The following is a 7,178-nucleotide window of genomic DNA, read 5'->3' as shown; positions in this document are numbered from 1 at the left end:
GTACAAGTTTTAAAATCCCCCCCCCCCCCCAGAAGCTGCCTTGAAATCTGTTCTTTGTGCCCCCAGGTTACTCTTATCAAGCTTGCAACTTCCTTGCCACCTCTACCATGTGAAAAAATGGGAACAGAATGCCCCAACGCTGCTCTCTAGGCTACTTTTATCTGTACATGGAAACAATCCAAAACACATTTTTTGTTCCTCTAGCAAAGATAGTTTGCTCCCATGTTCTTATTCCGCTTAAAAGGTCATTTCTCAGTCTGTTGGCAAAATGTCAGCTTGTCTCCAGTGTTTTCAAAGTGAAATTCTTCAAAAGAAAGATTAAGGATCATATGGAGACATGGAAGTCCAAATGTCGACTTCCAGTATTTAAAAGGAATTGGTCTCAGCATTTAGCCTTGAACCATAAAAACGGATTGGAGTCTAGAAGGTTGGGTGCCGAGGCCAAAATGCCTATGTGGGAACTGCCTTTGGGGGGAATATCGGTATCAAAAGATAATGTGTGGGAGGAGCAGGGTTCAGGGCTTTGGGGAAAGATTGCAGTGTTTGTTTGTTTTTTGCCTTGAACAGAGTCATGGTCTGATACTGCATGTAAGGTATATTGATTCCAATCTGGTTCCTGCATCGCCTTTGAAACCCCTGTCACAAATATGTGACATTTGCACCTTTGCAGTGGGAAAAAGGTATAGCTTCACCACCCATAATTGAATGTGTTTGACATAATCCCTGTCTTCTAGGAAAACACTAGAAAAGGGGAGAAGGTGCTCTTTCTAGGAAAGTTACATCAGATGCACAGCTGACTTAATAAATAACAATGTACCAGAGGCCTGTGGCTAAAGCTTTGGTTGGTTAACTTAATATGGTTAACGTGACTGCCACTGTCATTGTCTGGGGCACTTACCCTAACGTCTCTTTGCCTTACCCTTTCTGCCATAACTCACTGGCACTCCTGTTCCTAGACCTAGGGGAAGTTTTTTTTCCTCGGTTTCACTTCTCACTTTCTCAAAAGCAGCACTCTTTCAGCATTTTATTTGGCCAGCTTCCCAGTAAGAAGTTAAAATAGTCATCGAGGGGAACTGGGAGGACATGGGGTAAGAGGTGGAGAGAAGAGGAACCTCAGACACTCTGGTCCTTTCTCACATGAGGTCTGCTTTCCCTCCCCCTCGGGCCCTTAGCAGCCTCCAGTCCTTCCTTCATTCCCCTTTGCAGCTTCTTGCCTTTCCGTGTATCCTTCCCTACCTCCAGCCCCCATTTCCCCTCAGTTTTTCTCCATTTTTCTTCCCTCCATCTGCCTTCATGCCCCTGTTCTAGTCTTTCCCGCTTACCCACTCCTGCTTTCAAACTGAAACCGTGGCAGCCATTTCTATTACCTAGGCAAGTACAGTTGTCTAGGCAATCCAAAATGGCTGCCGCTCCCCCCCCCCCATGTGGTTTACATGGTTCTCCCCTGCTGCCCAGGAATCTGAGGAATTTTTCACATACAAGGGCGCCATTGTCAAGTCCTGGTTAGGAAATCCTGGAGATTTGGGGGCAATGCCTGGGGAGGAGGGAAAGCTAAGTGGGGGTAGGGTTGAGAGGTCCCCCCTCCCCGGCTACTGACAGGGGATGGGGTGCAGAGTTGCCAGATCTAGGTTGGGAAACTTCTAGAGAATTGGGGACGGAGCATGGGAAGGACAGAGATCTGAGTGGGGTACAGTGCCCTACCTGGAGGTTGGCAACCCTACGTAGCTCATCAGCAGTGTTCCCTCTAAGCTGAGTTAGTGTGAGCCAGTTCAGTTTTTTAGCCTGTAGCTCACACATTTCTGCCTTAGCTCAGGAAGGATGGCTCCAGAGCAAACTAATTTATGCAGTAGCCAGATCGCTCGCTCACAACTTTAATGCCAGTAGCTCACAAAGTAGAATTTTTGCTCACAAGACTCCACAGCTTAGAGGGAGCATTGCTCATCAGTCTCTTTCTTAGAGTGCACCAAAGATCAGTTAATTCAATTGAATTCATATACTGTGCAAGGATATGAGATTCCACCTCCATAGTATGTTCACTTTTGTGAAGTAACAACTCCCAGTCACCAAGCTGCTTTGTAAAGTGCAGGAAGCACACCTCCAGTCTCTCGCCCTTTCTGGTACTATTTTCTTCTGTATACCCACAACACCAGACAGTAACCCTCAGGCCTTTGTTGTTGTACCTGTGCAGTCTGACATGGGCACTGCAGATGTGCAGGCCTACCATGGAGAGGTTTTTTGAAGCTCCACAAATGCCTGAGGGAGCTCCATCCCTCTCCCCCACACTGTTTCTTATTTATTTATTTACTTACTTCCAATTTATACCCCGCTTTGCCGATGCAAACTGGCTCAAGGCAGCTTACACAAGTTAAAATACAATAAGATCAATAAATACCATAAAATTCATAATAAAACAATTGCATAAAGTGCTAGTACAAACAGTGCAAACAGATGGCGGCCGTTTCCTATACATGATCCAGTAAGAAAAGACCTTCCGATGTTATAACAGGGCTGTGGCATGTTCGACTTACGATGGTACATTCATCAGTGGCGGCTCCTAGTCGAAGGCCTGGTGGAATAGCTCTGTTTTACAGGCCCTGCAGAACTGTAAAAGGTCCCGCAGGGCCCTGATGTCCTCCGGGAGCTCATTCCACCAGTGTGGAGCCGCCACTGAAAAAGCCCTGACCCTCGTTATGGTCAGTCTGGCATCTTTGGGGCCAGGGAGAATCAGGCGGTTTTGTGACCCTGACCTTAGTGCTCTCTGGGGCACATATGGGGAAAGGCAGTCCCTCAGGTAGGCAGGCCCCCGACCATACAGGGCTTTAAAGGTCAAAACTAGCACCTTGAAATGAATCCGGTATGCTATTGGCAGCCAGTGCAATGCCTTCAGCACAGGCTGGATGTGATCTCGTGTAGAGAGCCCCATCAGCAGCCTGGCTGCCGCATTTTGCACCAACTGCAGCTTCCGGATAAAGAGGTGGTAGAGTGCCCTTCCCTTAGTTCTCTCTCTGCCTTCACTGAGAGAGGTTCAGTATTAGACGCTCCATCATTCTTCACCAGCACTAAATTGCTGAGGGTTCTTATGGGTCCCAGCCAATGTTCCCTCTAAGCTGCAGAGTCTTGTGAGCAGAAATTCTATATTGTGAGCGACTGGCATTCAAGTTGTGAGCGGGCGATTTGGCTGCTGCATCAATTAGTTTGTTCTGGAGCCCTCCTTCCTGAGCTAAGACAAAAATGTGTGAGCCAGAGGCTAAAAAATTGTGAGCTAGCTCACACTAACTCAGCTTAGAGGGAACACTGGTCCCAGCCCTGGTTGTAGTAGTCACAATAGAGTCCTTGGTTATGACAACTAGGCTGATGTAAGACAAAATTCTGTTGGATCCAACTGGGCAATGCATGATCCAAACAGTGAGTAGATATATCTTCTTAATGGTCTGTGTGCAGTCACACACTTGGGTTGGGCGCCTGTACACGAGCCCAACCTCGGAAAATTCTAGAGCTAGCTTCAGATGTTTTGGCACACTGTATCCCCTACTCTGGGGAGCAGGCAATGACTGTGCATGCCTGGAGCTGAGGGGAAAAGCACTCTCCCGCTCAGTTCCTTTTCGACTGCTGTATCATCTGTACCTCATCACCTTCTCTCTGTTTGTGTGAACTCCTCAACGTTCTCCTTCATTCTCAGTACTTCTTCCTTGACAACATCTCCTTTTCTTCTCCAACTATCAAAAAAAATCTTCCATGAGTTCTCCTCTTACTTCAGTTACACCTCCCCTCCTCCCTTCCCCCCCCCCTGCATTGGGACCGCAGAGTATGGAAGGGGCTGTATTTTTCAAGACTTGTCATTGCTGTCGTTTGAAGCTTCTGTCAACCGATGGACACGACCTGTGCCTAGTTTGTCTGGGTGAGGAGCATCACATGGATGTCTGCCCTCACTGTGCCAATTTCACCAAACAGGCCAGAGAAAACAGCTGCTTGCCTTCGCATACTCTCGCTTGAAGATTCTCTCTATCCAACTATATCCTCAACTGTTCAAATCCAGGCCACACTGCCTCCCCCGCCTCTGAGGGGAAATTCGGTAATGTCAGGGGACTTGACATCTTCAACCACAAAAAAAGCACTCAAAAGATAAGTCTCCCAAGCAGTCTTTGGGATCGATTCCCCATAGGCCCAAAACTCAAGAAATTGAGGCAGGCCCCGGCTTCAGATTTGACACTGGTTGAGCCTCTCATTATATCTGGTCTTTTAAGTTCGACACCCATTGTGTGTCCAGCCGATATGCCCTTAACCGATCAGCATGCATCTGCCGTGGTGACTTCGATCATGACTGCCTCTACCATTGTGGCTCCAGTCAAATGATCACCTCTGACTGACCACTGCTTCCTGGCCAACAGACGATCACTGTCTCGTCTGGATCTCCATCAGCACACAGCTACTCAATGGCCAGACGACAGGCTTAGCACAGTCTGGCCGCGCCTCTATTTTATCCAGTTTTATTTGTTCCAGAGAGGTTTGTCCAAACATGCCCCCCTTAACCTGCCTCACTATGTGCTCACTCTGTGATTGACACTTCAGATTATTGCTAAGCGGTAACCATGGAGCAGTCAGTCAGGTGGCATCCTTTAAAAATTGTCTTTCATGCATGCGCAGAAGCGCTTATTCGAAGCACCACTCCCTTTTGATAGCTCCACAATCCCTCTGCCAAGTACTGTGGCCCCTCTCAGCTGCCTCCACTTTGCCTCTCTTCCTTGGAACTAGCAAGAGGGAGGGGGGCTACAGAAAAACAACCAGTGGAATCACAAACAAATCTGTAGTCACAACACGCTAAGTACATGCAATAGTAATTATATAGGAACCAAAGTCAATAATTTTACCAAACTCGTATATATTATTGTAGAATCATAAATGTTGTAAAGAGCAATTATCAAAAAGTGGGTGGTAACAAACTCAAACCCACAATAAGTCACAGCACATCTCTAAAGCAGCAGACTTCATTAACAAAACAAGCACACAAAAGAAAAACATTGCTTATATAAATTTCACAAGTCCATGAATTGAAGTCCAAACATCTGCATATTGTGGCTTGTAAAAAATAAGATCTGTTCCAAGTGGAAACTTAACAAAGCGAGCACACAAAAGAAAAACATAGCGTATATAAATTTCACAAGTCCTTGAATTGAAGTTCAAACTTCTATATATTGTGGCTTCTAAAAATTAAGATCCATTCCAAGTGGAAACTATGCAGTACCGGACAGTCAGCGTTTCAGACCTGTTCCTTTGTCAGGTAAACCAGGTAAGTCTCCAATGAAATAAAATGCCAATTTCTATTGAACGATGTAACAGCAGAGATTACTGTGGCAGTGGCCAATTTTTTAGTGGACGTGATGAGAGTGACAAATTTGGGAAAGTCCGTTTCATGATTTTATAATTAACCTAGACTTTTAGTTGATTGTGTCATTTTCTGTCTTTGATTTTAATGTTGTATATGCCATTAAAGGTTTATTGATTGAAGTCCAAACATCTGCATATTGTGGCTTGTAAAAAATAAGACCTGTTCCAAGTGGAAACTTAACAAAGCAAGCACACAAAAGAAAAACATAGCTTATATAAATTTCACAAGTCCTTGGATTGAAGTTCAAACTTCTGTATATTGTGGCTTCTAAAAATTAAGATCCATTCCAAGTGGAAACTACGCAGTTCCGGACAGTCAGCGTTTCAGACCTGTTCCTTTGTCAGGTAAGTCCTCATTGACATACAGTATATATACATGTACAAATGAGGTCCCAATCAAAATATTCCAATTAGGCTCAGCTCCATATCTCTTACAAGTCGGAGTTACCTCTCCTCATCTTCGAGTGGTCATCTGTGCAGTCACACATGCCCACCTAGCCTTCCTCACTGCTGACATCTCTGTCGAGTACCTTGAGGTGATGAGACTTACTGGAGGTTTGAAGGAACTGAGTGGGAGGGCACTGTCTCCTCCTCAGCTCCAGACATGCGCAGTTGATGCCTGCTCCCCAGGGCGGAGGAGAAAGCGCACCAAAATGTCTGAGGATAGCTCTAGAACTTTCCAAGATTGGGCTTGTGCACAGGCACCCAACCCAAGTGTGTGACTGCACAGATGACTACTCAAAGGTCATCGGTTACAAGTAAATAACCTGTTTATTCAGCTGATAACAAGGGATATGTTGTTCCAACTCCTCTACCTTGTCTTCTGACAGAGTGAGACGAGTATGGGGAATGGCGCGATGGCAAGGTCATTGTCAGAATGGAGACTGCCTCTTTGACCAGTTCAAGAGCTGACTTGTGAAGAACTGAGGACAGGAATGGGTCAGAGTACAAGATGACTTGTTCGACTTGGAAGCCTTTTCCAAATGATTGTGCTTATGCTGGATCTTCCAAGAAGCTAGGTTCTGGGGATGCAGGGACAGAGCCTGGGGTTGTACTCGTGGGTTTTGGTGGGACCAAGTTGGTTGGGTTTGGCCTCAAAATGTTAAGAACCAAGGAGGATCGGATCCATCTGTTAGCATTAGGCATCATCGTCATGCTCAGATCTTTTTCCTGAGCAATGCTGGACGAATCCCTACAGAGCCAGTTTTAGGGATGAGGCTCTATAGTGCATAGCTTTATGCATAAATTGAAAACATAGAGCAGCACAGGTCGTCATGCTCTTCAACAGGGCACAGCAGGCATTTCTCATGGGCATCTCTGTGGGGCATTTTTGACCCACAGGACCCGTATGTTTTCAAGAGAGCTTTTGTGCACCCATTTTAGGGCACGAGGCTCTAGAGATGCAGTACTGTGGCAGAATTGTTGAAATTGGCAGTTTACTGCTGGTGAGGAATGATGGAGCCTCTAATAACAACCTCTCTCAGTGGTGGCAGAGAGGAGTTGGGTGAAGGCGACTCCACCCTCTCTTTATCACACTGCAAAAGGTGGGAAACAGCATGGGGGAGGGAGATGGGTAGCTGTGCTAGTCTGTCTGTAGCAGTAGAAAAGAGCAAGAGTCCAGTAGCACCTCAAAGACTAACAAAATTTGTGGTACGGTGTGAGATTTCATGAATCACTGCTCACTTCTTCAGATACAGCTAGAATGTGAGTCCATCTGTCCTTACAATTGGAGAGTGGAGTGATTTCAGATGCTGAATGACAATAGCAGGCTTGATTGGATTAGGTGTGATATG

The sequence above is a fragment of the Gekko japonicus genome, unplaced genomic scaffold (genome assembly GCF_001447785.1).
Source record: "Gekko japonicus isolate JY-2015 unplaced genomic scaffold, Gekko_japonicus_V1.1 scaffold2752, whole genome shotgun sequence".
Lineage (NCBI taxonomy): Eukaryota > Metazoa > Chordata > Lepidosauria > Squamata > Gekkonidae > Gekko > Gekko japonicus.
Note: the sequence above shows the minus strand (reverse complement) of the source record.